Source organism: Chiloscyllium punctatum, chromosome 25 (genome assembly GCF_047496795.1).
Source record: "Chiloscyllium punctatum isolate Juve2018m chromosome 25, sChiPun1.3, whole genome shotgun sequence".
NCBI classification, from domain to species: Eukaryota; Metazoa; Chordata; class Chondrichthyes; order Orectolobiformes; family Hemiscylliidae; genus Chiloscyllium; species Chiloscyllium punctatum.
The window spans coordinates 59,479,225-59,489,590 of NC_092763.1; the positions used below are offsets into that span (position 1 = coordinate 59,479,225).

A 10,366-nucleotide genomic window follows, 5' to 3' on the forward strand; every position below is an offset into this window, starting at 1 on the left:
TAATAAATTGCCCATAGTGGTCAGGGATGTGTAGGTTAGGTGCATTAGCTACTAGGAAATGCAAGGATGGGCATGGGTTTGGGTGGAATGCTTTTCCAAGGGTTGGTGTGGACTTGTTGGGCCGAATAGCTTGTTTTCCACATTGTGGGAATTCTATGAATGTATTGTCACCAGATTTGTGCAGGTCACAAAAATAGGTGGAAAGATGGGTTGTGAGAGGGATGTAAACAGTTTACAAGAGATATTGTTAGGTTGAGTAAGTGGGTAAAATATTGACAGAGTATTTGGGAAAATATGAAGCTGTTTATTTGGAAGGAACAATAAAAGAACAAAATATTATTTAATGGAGAAAAACTGCAACACAAAGGGACTTGAGGGTACTTGTGCACAAAACACAAAGCTAGTGTACAGGGTACAGCAGGTAATTGGGAAAGTTAATGGAGCGTTGGCCTTGAATTCAAGGGGTTCGGGGCATGAGAGTGAGGAAGTGTTACTGTAACTGTACAAAGTATTGCCGATGCTATATCTCAACTACTTTGAGCAGTTCTGGTCAGTTTTTAAGGAAAAACATTTTTTCATTGGAGGCAGTTCAGAGAATATCCACTAGGATTGATGATCCCTGGTATGGAGGGATTGTCTTGTGAGCAAAGGCTAAACAGGTTGGGACTCTACTCACTGGAGTTCAGAAGAATGAAAGGTGATCGCATTGAAATATACAGGATTAATAAGGGCCTTGACAGGGTAAATGTAGAGAGTATGTTTCCCCTCATAACAGAATCTAGTACCAGAGGGCATGGTCTCAAAATTAAGGGATGACCCAATTAAAGATTGAGATGGGGAAGAATTTTTTGAGATGTGAGTCTTTGGAATCCCTAACAAAATTATGAAGGGCATGGATAGGATAAATAGACAAAGTCTTTTCCCTGGGGTCAGGAGTACAGAAATAGAGGGCATAGCTTTACAGTGACAGGGAAAAGATATAAAAGAGAACTAAGGGGCCACGTTTTCACACAGAGGGTGGTACGTGTATGGAATGAGCTGCCAGAGGAAGTGGTGAAGGCTGGTACAATTGCAACATTTAAGAGGCATTTGGATGGGTATATGAATAGGAAGGGTTTGGAGGGATATGGGCTGTGTGCTGGCAGGTGGGACTAGATTGGGTTGGTTTATCTGGTTGGCATGGACATGTTGGACCAAAGGGTCTGTTTTCATATTGTACATCTCTATGACTCTGTGACTCTACATATGTAAGGCTGAGAGATTCTTGATGCAGTAAGGGAATCAAAGGTTTTGGGGAAAGAGCAGGTAAGTGGATGTGAGGAATGTCATAATGGCCTGCTCCTGCTCCAATTTCGAGCAGTCTTAAATAACAGTTGTAATATAAAACTGTACAACTAAATATTTAATGTATTAGTAGAGAAATTTGAACTTTTATCTTTTTTCCTTTGCATGGTCTAGACATTGTTGAATTTGAGTTTGGCATCAAGAAAGGCTCAAGAAGAGAACCTGAATTGCTCAGCACTTCTTCATTTCCAGCTTGGAATTTGGTTTCAGTTGGCAGTATACCAGTCAATGGATTGCCATAAAATTCCTTTGAGTATTACATGAACACATTATACAATCTATTTATTGACAAAACTTGATCAAAATGTTAGAATAGAATGCAGAGGTGGAAAACACATTGAATTGTAACTGTTTTCTCAAAGACAGTTAGAAATGAGCAACAAATGGCTCACATATGACAAAAGTAAAAAATGTTACTGAAGAATAATAGTTAGATTTATGCTTTAGAGTACTTGATGCCATCGACTATTTCATTGTCAATACAAATATTGATTTGGTGTAGTTATGATGATTGGTTTGATGTTACCTTAATTTTTTTAATGCCAGCTGGGTCATTTTTGGTAGCAGCAGCTTGTTCTTGAACACATTAATGAGTTAATTTTGTGCTGCAAAGTTACATAGAATTATGCAGCAACTCAACTATGACATGACTTTGTTGGTATTTATCCTCCAGACATTAGTCTTTCCAGATACTCTGCTTGTTCTGTTCTTCTAGCCATTTTATTTTTCAGCTTCACAACACTGACTTTTTAAAAAAAACTTTCCCTGTGAATTTACTCATTTATCAACTGAAACCATTTGTTTCTGTCTACTCTGTCCTATCAAACTGTCCTCCTTGTTTTCTTTTAAAATAAAAAGGCCTGAATTTTTAAGTCTTAAGAATTATATTCCTTGTAATAGGCAGAATCCTAGTAATAACAATGCACCTTTTATTTGTCCCATGTTTACCATAATCTGGAGTGCAATATTACTCTTGAATACAAAATTCTAGAATCCCTACAGTGTGGAGTAGGCCATTTGGCCCATCGAGTCCACACCGACCCTCCAAAGAGCATACCATCCCATCCCCATCCCCACCCCCCACCCCACTTACCCTATCACTCTGCAATTCTCATGGCTAATCCAGCTAGCTTCCACATCTCTGGACACCATGGGCAATTCAGCATGACCAATCTAACTAACCTGCACATTTTTGGATGGTCTTACTATTGAGGTGCACAGGTACATCTCAATTTTAACATTCTGTATCTCTCAGTATAAAACTCAGTATTCCATTAACTTTATTATGGCCTTGAGCTGTTTCCTTTGTTGCTGTATGTATTCAAATCTTCCTAATTGATCCCAATTTTTGGCATTCTCCCAATAACCAACCAGTGCTGTAAAGAATCAACAGGCCCTTTAGCCCACCATGATTTTACCGACCAACAAACACAACAATACACTCATCCCATTTACCTGCACTTGGTCCATAGCCTACAGTGCAGTGACATTTTAAGTACTCATCCAGATGCTTCTTAAATGTTGCTAGAATATTTGTCTCCACTACCCTTTCAGACACCAGGTTCCATACATCTACCAACCTCTGGGTGAAAAAGCTTTATCCTCAGACATCCTCTAAACCACTTGCTCTTCACCTTAAACTTCTCCCCACTGGTCTTCCACATTTGCCATGGGGAAATTCCATTGATCTGTTTACTATGCCTGTCGTAATTCTCTATACCTCAATCAGATAACTGTTCAGCCTTCTCTGCTCCTAGGAAAATAAACACAGCCTACTTGGTCTTTCCTCATGCCAGGTAACAATCTGATGAACCTTCTGTGCACCCTCTCCAATGCAATCATGTCCTTCCAAGAGAGTGGCAACCGGAAATACACACAGTATTCCATGTGTGACCTAACCAATGTTTTAAAAAGCTGAAACAAGACTTCCTTGCTTCTATATTCTGCACCCCACCTAATGAAGGCAAGTATCCCTTTTGCCTCCTTCACAATCCTGACTCTGTGCTGACACCTTCAAGGATCTATGGACTTTTATGCCACAGTCCCTTTGCTCCTCAGTGCTCCATAGGGACCTACCATTTATTGGTGGATATCCTTCCCTCATTAGACCTCACAAAATGCATCAGCTTGCACTTATCAGGATAAAGTTCCATCTACCATTGCGTTTCCCAATTTACCAGCTGAGCAATATCAAGCTAGCCTGGCACCGTCGTCTTCACTATCAACAATACCCCCAATTTTCATGTCAGTTGCAACCTTACTAATTAAACCTCTGCATTCACATCCAAGTTATCAATGTATGTAACAAGCTGCAAGGGTCCCAACACCAATTCCTGCGGTATGCTGATGATCACAGGCTTGCAATTACACAAACAACTCTACACCATCACCCTCTGCCTCATATATTTATTAGCCAATTTTAGATCCAGTTTTCCAGTTTGCCTTGATACCATGGGCAGTTGCCTTTTGGACCAGCCTTCCATGTGGGATTTTGTCAAAGGTCTTGCTGAAGTCCATGTAAACCACATCAACGGCATACCCTCACCAATGTGTTAAGTCAACCTTTCAAAAAAATCAGTTAAATTAGTCAGACAGGATCTCGCTTTACAAAACTTCATGCTGACTATCCTTGATCAATCCTTGTCTTCCTAAATATTGTTTAATCTTGTCCTTTCAGAATTTTTTTCCAGTAATTTCCATACCAATGATGTCAAACTAACAGGTCTGTAATTACCTGGCCCATCATTGCTGCCCTTAGTAAATAAAAGAACTATATTAACTATCCTCCAGTCATCTGGTACTCACCTGTGTCCAGCAAAGTATTAAATATATCTGCCAGGGCCCCAGCAATCTTCTCCTTTGCCACCCATAGCAACCTGGGATACATCTCATCAGGCCCTGGAAATTTATTTATCTTATACCTCCTCTGTATTAATCTTTAACATGTTCTACAACTTCACCATCCCAACTGAAATCCCCAGCTACAATGTTTTTTTTCTGTGAATATATATGAGAAGTATTCATTTCAGACCTCACTCATATTCACTGGCTCCATGCATAAATTGCTGCTTTGATCTCCAATCAGTCCCACTCTTTTACTGATAATCCCCTTACATCTACTCCTAAAATGCCTTGAACATCCTGCCTTTGCTATCACTCTTGGAGAAGCACACTGGCCCTGAATTCTCACTGTAATCATGAAGGGGTTTGGAGCAAGAAAATAAGGAAGTCTTATTGCAAGGTATTGGTGCAGCTGCAACTAGAGTACTCTGAGCAGCATTCCAGACCTCCCATGTGCCTTTGTGTTCTCTGCTGACTGTATTGTCATAGTATTCCTTCTTTTTCTGAATGGAACTTGCTCCTGACTTTACATCTACTCTCTCTCCAGTACTACTCTTTTGGCCCCTAAAGCTGGTTCCTAAGCAACCAATCCTCTTGTCATACATCACTTTTTAAACTCTGACATCGCCTCAAGAGCTCTGCCTTTGGATTAAGTGAATATTCTACCCACTCATTTCCTCTTCCACTGCTGCTGCGACTGAGCTTGATCTGGGCCCTGTTCCTCCGGTTTTTATCCAGAAGTTCCGCTGCTACCATTCACTCCCAGGTTCCACCCACTCCTCTCCTGCTGCTGCTCCAAATAAGCTAAAATTATTATGTAATACTTCTGGTCTTTTTTCAGTCATGTACTGCATTTTTACTGTTCACTGCTTATAATGTTCCTCATTATAGTATGATCTGAAAATCTGGACATCAGTTCTAAAGATTGCCACTTGTCAATCTCTAACCACCTCTGAAAATACATTAATGGATACCTGAATGAGGGAAATCAGTCAGATGGCCATTAGCCATATGCCAGAATAGAGAAGAACAGAGAAATTAAAGAGGTGATGTCAGGATTCCCTTCTTGTCAATTCGTAAACCAATTTGTTACCTTTCTGCTAATCTTGTGTTTGTTAATCTCCCCCATTACCCTCTCATTATTTATCAAAAGTTTTCTGAAAGTCTCCATATACTACATTCACTAAATTTCAAAGGAGTTCAGAGAATGTGTCAGTCATTTTTGTCTGAAGGTTAGAGATGCTGAAGCTAATTGTGAAATTAGCTCAGTGAATCTAGAAGATTCATGGTGTAATCTCATGCATGATATATTTATCAACAGGTAATTATTAATAAACTCATTTGAGAAGAGGAATGTATGAGAGTCTGTTTCATGTGCGTTGCTGACGTAAAGCATATAATCAATATACTGTACACCAATTCATAGTCCCTTGGATTTATTTTGTCACTTGTTTCTCTTCCCTCGCCCATACCAATTATTCCTGTTTCCTTCATTCATTAATCCTTGTTCCCTTCCTGTTTTTCAATCTACATGTTATGCCTTGACTAGATCATTTTAAAAGATCATTTGTTTTTACTTGTGCATTGATGGTACTCTCGTGCAGCTCACCACTCATTCATGATCCTTTCACTGTTAGTAAATTATTCATCTGCTTATTTGATATTTATGACTCAATGAGGAACATTTTGTCCAATTAAATAGTTGGAATACTAATGCTATTGTCTTTGGTGCTGACTCCAAAGTCTACTCCCTAGCTATATTCACCATTTGCTTGAGACTAAACCAGCCTGCCACTCATTAAGTTGTCCCTTGCTGTTGGTGCAGGATGGTTTCTACTGATATGTTGTTTGCAGGATTAGCATCTGCTTTGGAGATTCTGAAACCATATGATGATGTGTGGCAATCTGCTTGTTCCTTTTCCAGATTTTGCACACATACAAGCAAGTAAGTTAGGAGCATTTAAAGGCCAGTTGGCCCTTTGAACATGCTCTGCCATTCAGTAAAATCATGGCCAGTCTGATTGTATCCTCCACTCTATATTACTGCAGCATCATTTGAAGATTAACTGCAGTGATTTTCACACCTTTGTCAGTCTACCTAGTGAACGATAGAGTTTAAGGGGTTCTTGAAGAGCTGAAAAGTTCTGATGTTTGTCATTATGCATGGCATTCTTTGTACATGTGTGAACAGCGCTGGACAGATTGAGACTTCTGGTAATTATCAGATCAAGTTGATAATAGTGTTGAAATCCCAGATGGTGTGATAGCACATTGGAAGAAGGCAAAGTTCACGCTATGCACAAATATCTAGTAGCCATTGTCCATTGTGTTATCTTTGAACTAGATTGGCTTCCAATCATGTGATGACATGATTCAAAACTTATCCTTCTTTTCAAATGCCTTGCATCACTTACTCTTCCTTCTCCCTGTAATCCCTCCCATCTCTCAAACCTGTGAAATATGTGCTCATTTAATTCTTGCCTTTTGAGCTTTATTAATTCCATTATTGGAAGCCACACTGTCAACTGTTAAGGCCTTATGTTCTGGAATTCCTTCCCTAAATCTTATCTGATTTTCTACTTCTCTTTCTTCCTTTAAAGTTACATCTTTAATCTTTTGGTCATCTGTCCTGCTATCACCTTTGTTACAGTGTCTAACTTTGCTTTATGATAATCCACAAAAGCATCCTGCAGCATTTTGTTACACTAAAGATGCCATATAGATGTGTTGTTTCAATATGCATTTTTAACATACAATTATTTTTAAATTAAGGCAAGTCTTAAGGCTGAAAAGCTGAAATCAACTCAGATTGCCTAGTGAGTTTTAGAAACAAAAATTGGCTTAAGATACTTGGTGGAATCATGATCTTAATATGTAGTCAGCAATGAAGGCAAGGATATATTTTTGGAAAAGATAATAGCCACTTATGGATTATACTGCTTAAGGCTGAAAACCAGCATTAGCTGTTTCTAGTGAACATATCTGCTATGTTGTCTCACTGCTGATGCAGAGATGATAGTAAGAATTGTCAAATGTCCACAGCTAATTGGTGAATTCAGTTTTAAGGAATGAAAGACAGTTTCAATTATGTGTGTTCTTTTCCAGATGTTTTAAATTGAGACCTTTGCCAAATTTATATAACTCTTGTTTGCACTAACAAGTATAGTCTGAACAAAGTATTGCACTAAAAAGTCACCATTTTTACTAGAAAACACCAGCTAATTGACTTGTCTTTGATCATTTCTTTAATTTGCATAATTTAATTCCTCATTTAGCAAACAGTTTTGGAATTGGAACCAGAATGAAAATTTTGTCATTGTATTTTTATTCCTAATTTGTTCAAACTTTTGACAAAGGTTTCCTATCAATACAGCAGCAATACAAATGATCACATACTTGGTTATGACAATATTGTTGTCGAGAGAGCAAACTTATTTCTCCATTCATGGGCCGTGGGCATTACTGGAAAGGCCAGTATGTATTGCTGATCCTTAAATGTCCCGCTGTTGCAAAACCATGCTAAATCCTTGATATTATGTTTACAATATTTGTTGAGAACAAACTCACATTGATACCAAACTCTTATACCCAATATTCTATTGAATGCGTTAATTAAACACTAGTAAATACCTTTGTTAAATATTAGACCAAAGAATTTTATATGAATTTGCCAGCATATGCTTTACTAATATCATGAGCACATTCAATGCAATTACATCATCTTACTGTCTATCTAGGGTCTTCCGGTTAGCTCTTCTAATGTGTGCCTGGTTTACAATGCAGAATGATCTCAGTGAGAGTTCAATTCCCACACAGGCAAAGTTTAAAAATCACACAACACCAGCTTATAGTCCAATAGGTTTATTTGCAAGCACTAGCTTTTGGAGTACTGCTCCTTCATCAGGTGAACAAAATTCCAACTTGATGTTATTTTAGTTCTCCAGTGAATTCCAAGTGATTTCTTTTAAGAAAAACTTAACTGTTCATGTGGAAGCACAAACAACTGATGCAATTTCATTCAGCGCTCCAAATGCTAGTACTTCCAAATAAATCTGTTGGACAATAACTTAGTGTTTTGTGATTTTTTTTAAACTTTGTCCACCCCAGTGCAACACCGGCACCTCCGAATCTCACAGGCTAAGGTTGTTATCTCAACCTACCCTTGTCTGAGGCGTGTGACCTTCCAGGCTAAACCATTATTAGTTGTCTAATATAAGAGCAGCTCTATGGTTCTGTAGGACAATGATGTCTTTACCTGTATTAGTCTGAAGAGAGACCAGGGAGAGTTGTTTTTCACGAATTAATTCTAGGGCTGTATTTTTATTTGTTCACTTATTTTTGAAAAATTTATAGCACGATAGCTGTCTTAACTCTAAGTCACTTAGTTTTTATATTCCAATACGTAACCTCTAAATGATCACTTTGATTACTTGCACTATTTGACTTGAAGTAATAGGTAATTTGCTCAAAAGATAATTCATATGGGATAGACTATGTCAGCATCATGCCCAAATAAGGGAATGCAGCTATTTCTGACATGCCTTGAGTATATTAACTGGTAACACTTGCAAATTAGAGGAGAGTTCACGAAATACTGATAGCCTAAGAATTTGAAGAACAACCTGTCAAAAGTGCGCATTAAAACTAAATAAAGTTTCATCAGCAAGAACATGTTTAGGCTACTGAGATGTATGATAGTAGTTTCCAAAATGTTACCAAGTCAACACCAACAATTTTGTTACCATAAAATAGTTATTTTCATTTCATTTCACAGTAATTTTGTTTTTGTTTCATTGGGCAGTGTGAATGAAATATTTTTAGCACACTGTCCCAGTATCAACTTACATTCCTTCTCCCTTCTGTGGTGGCTACAGCACTGAGGAAACCTCAGACAGCATTGCATCAGCTTCTGTACAAAATTCCAACTTGATGTTATTTTAATCCTCCAGTGGATTCCAAGTGAGTTTTAAAAAAAACTTAACTGTTCATACATAAGCACACACGACTGATGCAATTTCATACATTACTACACTGCTACAAAAAGCATTTTGTAACAAAATATTATTTGCCCTAATTCAGCCTAACCTGACAGGAGGATGTTTTAACTAGTTTGAACCAGGGGAGACAATCTCAGGATACAGGTAGACTGTTTAAGATTGAGATAAAGAAATCTTTTTTCAGTCAAAGGATTGTAAATCTGTAAAATTCTCTGCTACAGAAGGCAATGGGCGGCCACATCACTGAATATACATTGTCTAGGAAAGAGAGAGAAAATTTTTAAAGGCATCTTTGCTGAACAAAGAGACCTTGGAGTGCAGATTCATAGCTCCTTGAAAGTGGAGTCGCAGATAGATAGGATAGTGAAGAAGGCGTTTAGTGTGCTTTCCTTTATTGGTCAGAGTATTGAGTACAGGAGTGGGGAGGTCATGTTGCAGCTGTACAGGACATCGGTTAGGCCACTGTTGGAATATTGCGGGCAGTTCTGGTCTCCTTCCTATCGGAAAGATATTGTGAAACTTGAAAGGGTTCAGAAAAGATTTACAAGGATGTTGCCAGGGTTGGACGATTTGAGCTATAGGGAGAGGCTGAACAGACTGGTGCTGTTTTCCCTGGAGCATCGGAGGCTGAGGAGTGACCTTTTGAGAGGTTTACAAAATTGAGGGGCATGGGTATGGTAAATAGACAAAGTCTTTTCCCTGGGGTTGGGGAGTCCAGAAATAGAGGGCATAGGTTTAGCGTGAGAGGTGAGCAGCAGAGAGCGGCGGGAGCTGGGCGGAAGTTCAGACGGAGCGCAAAGCTGGTCGGGTAGGTAAGGGATTGTTATTAGAGTGGGTGTGTTCTAAACCCCAGATCCTACAAAGTAGGGTCTCCCTCCCTCCCTCCTCCTCTAACCTTAATTAAGAGTCCACAGAGTTGCCATAGGAAGACGGTCTAAGGAAGTTTAGATCGAAGAGTGAGGCTTCAGCTCAGGAATCTTGATAAAGAGGTTGAGTAAAGAGATTACACCACAGTTGAAGAGGGTGAAGACATGACTGCTCAGCTGGTTCAGTGCGCTACGTGTTTGATGTGGCAAGTCAATGACTCTGGTGTGTCTGGCTCGTATATGTGTGGAAAGTGTGCGCACATTCAGCAATTGACCGAGCATATTGCAGCACTGACGAAAGAACTCGAAGACCTTAGG

At 39.0% G+C, this 10,366-nt stretch overlaps 1 protein-coding gene across 2 annotated transcripts in view; it reads left to right on the top strand.

Moving 5' to 3' along the window:
• LOC140495977 (uncharacterized) overlaps window positions 1-5,539 on the top strand; it is a 41,392-nt gene extending 35,853 nt beyond the window's left edge. For both annotated transcript variants that reach the window (XM_072595348.1, XM_072595349.1), the window contains exon 10: window positions 1,459-5,539. The gene's annotated coding sequence lies outside the window, so the exon portion shown is untranslated. The remainder of the gene's footprint in view (window positions 1-1,458) is intronic.
• Window positions 5,540-10,366: the final 4,827 nt, after the last annotated feature.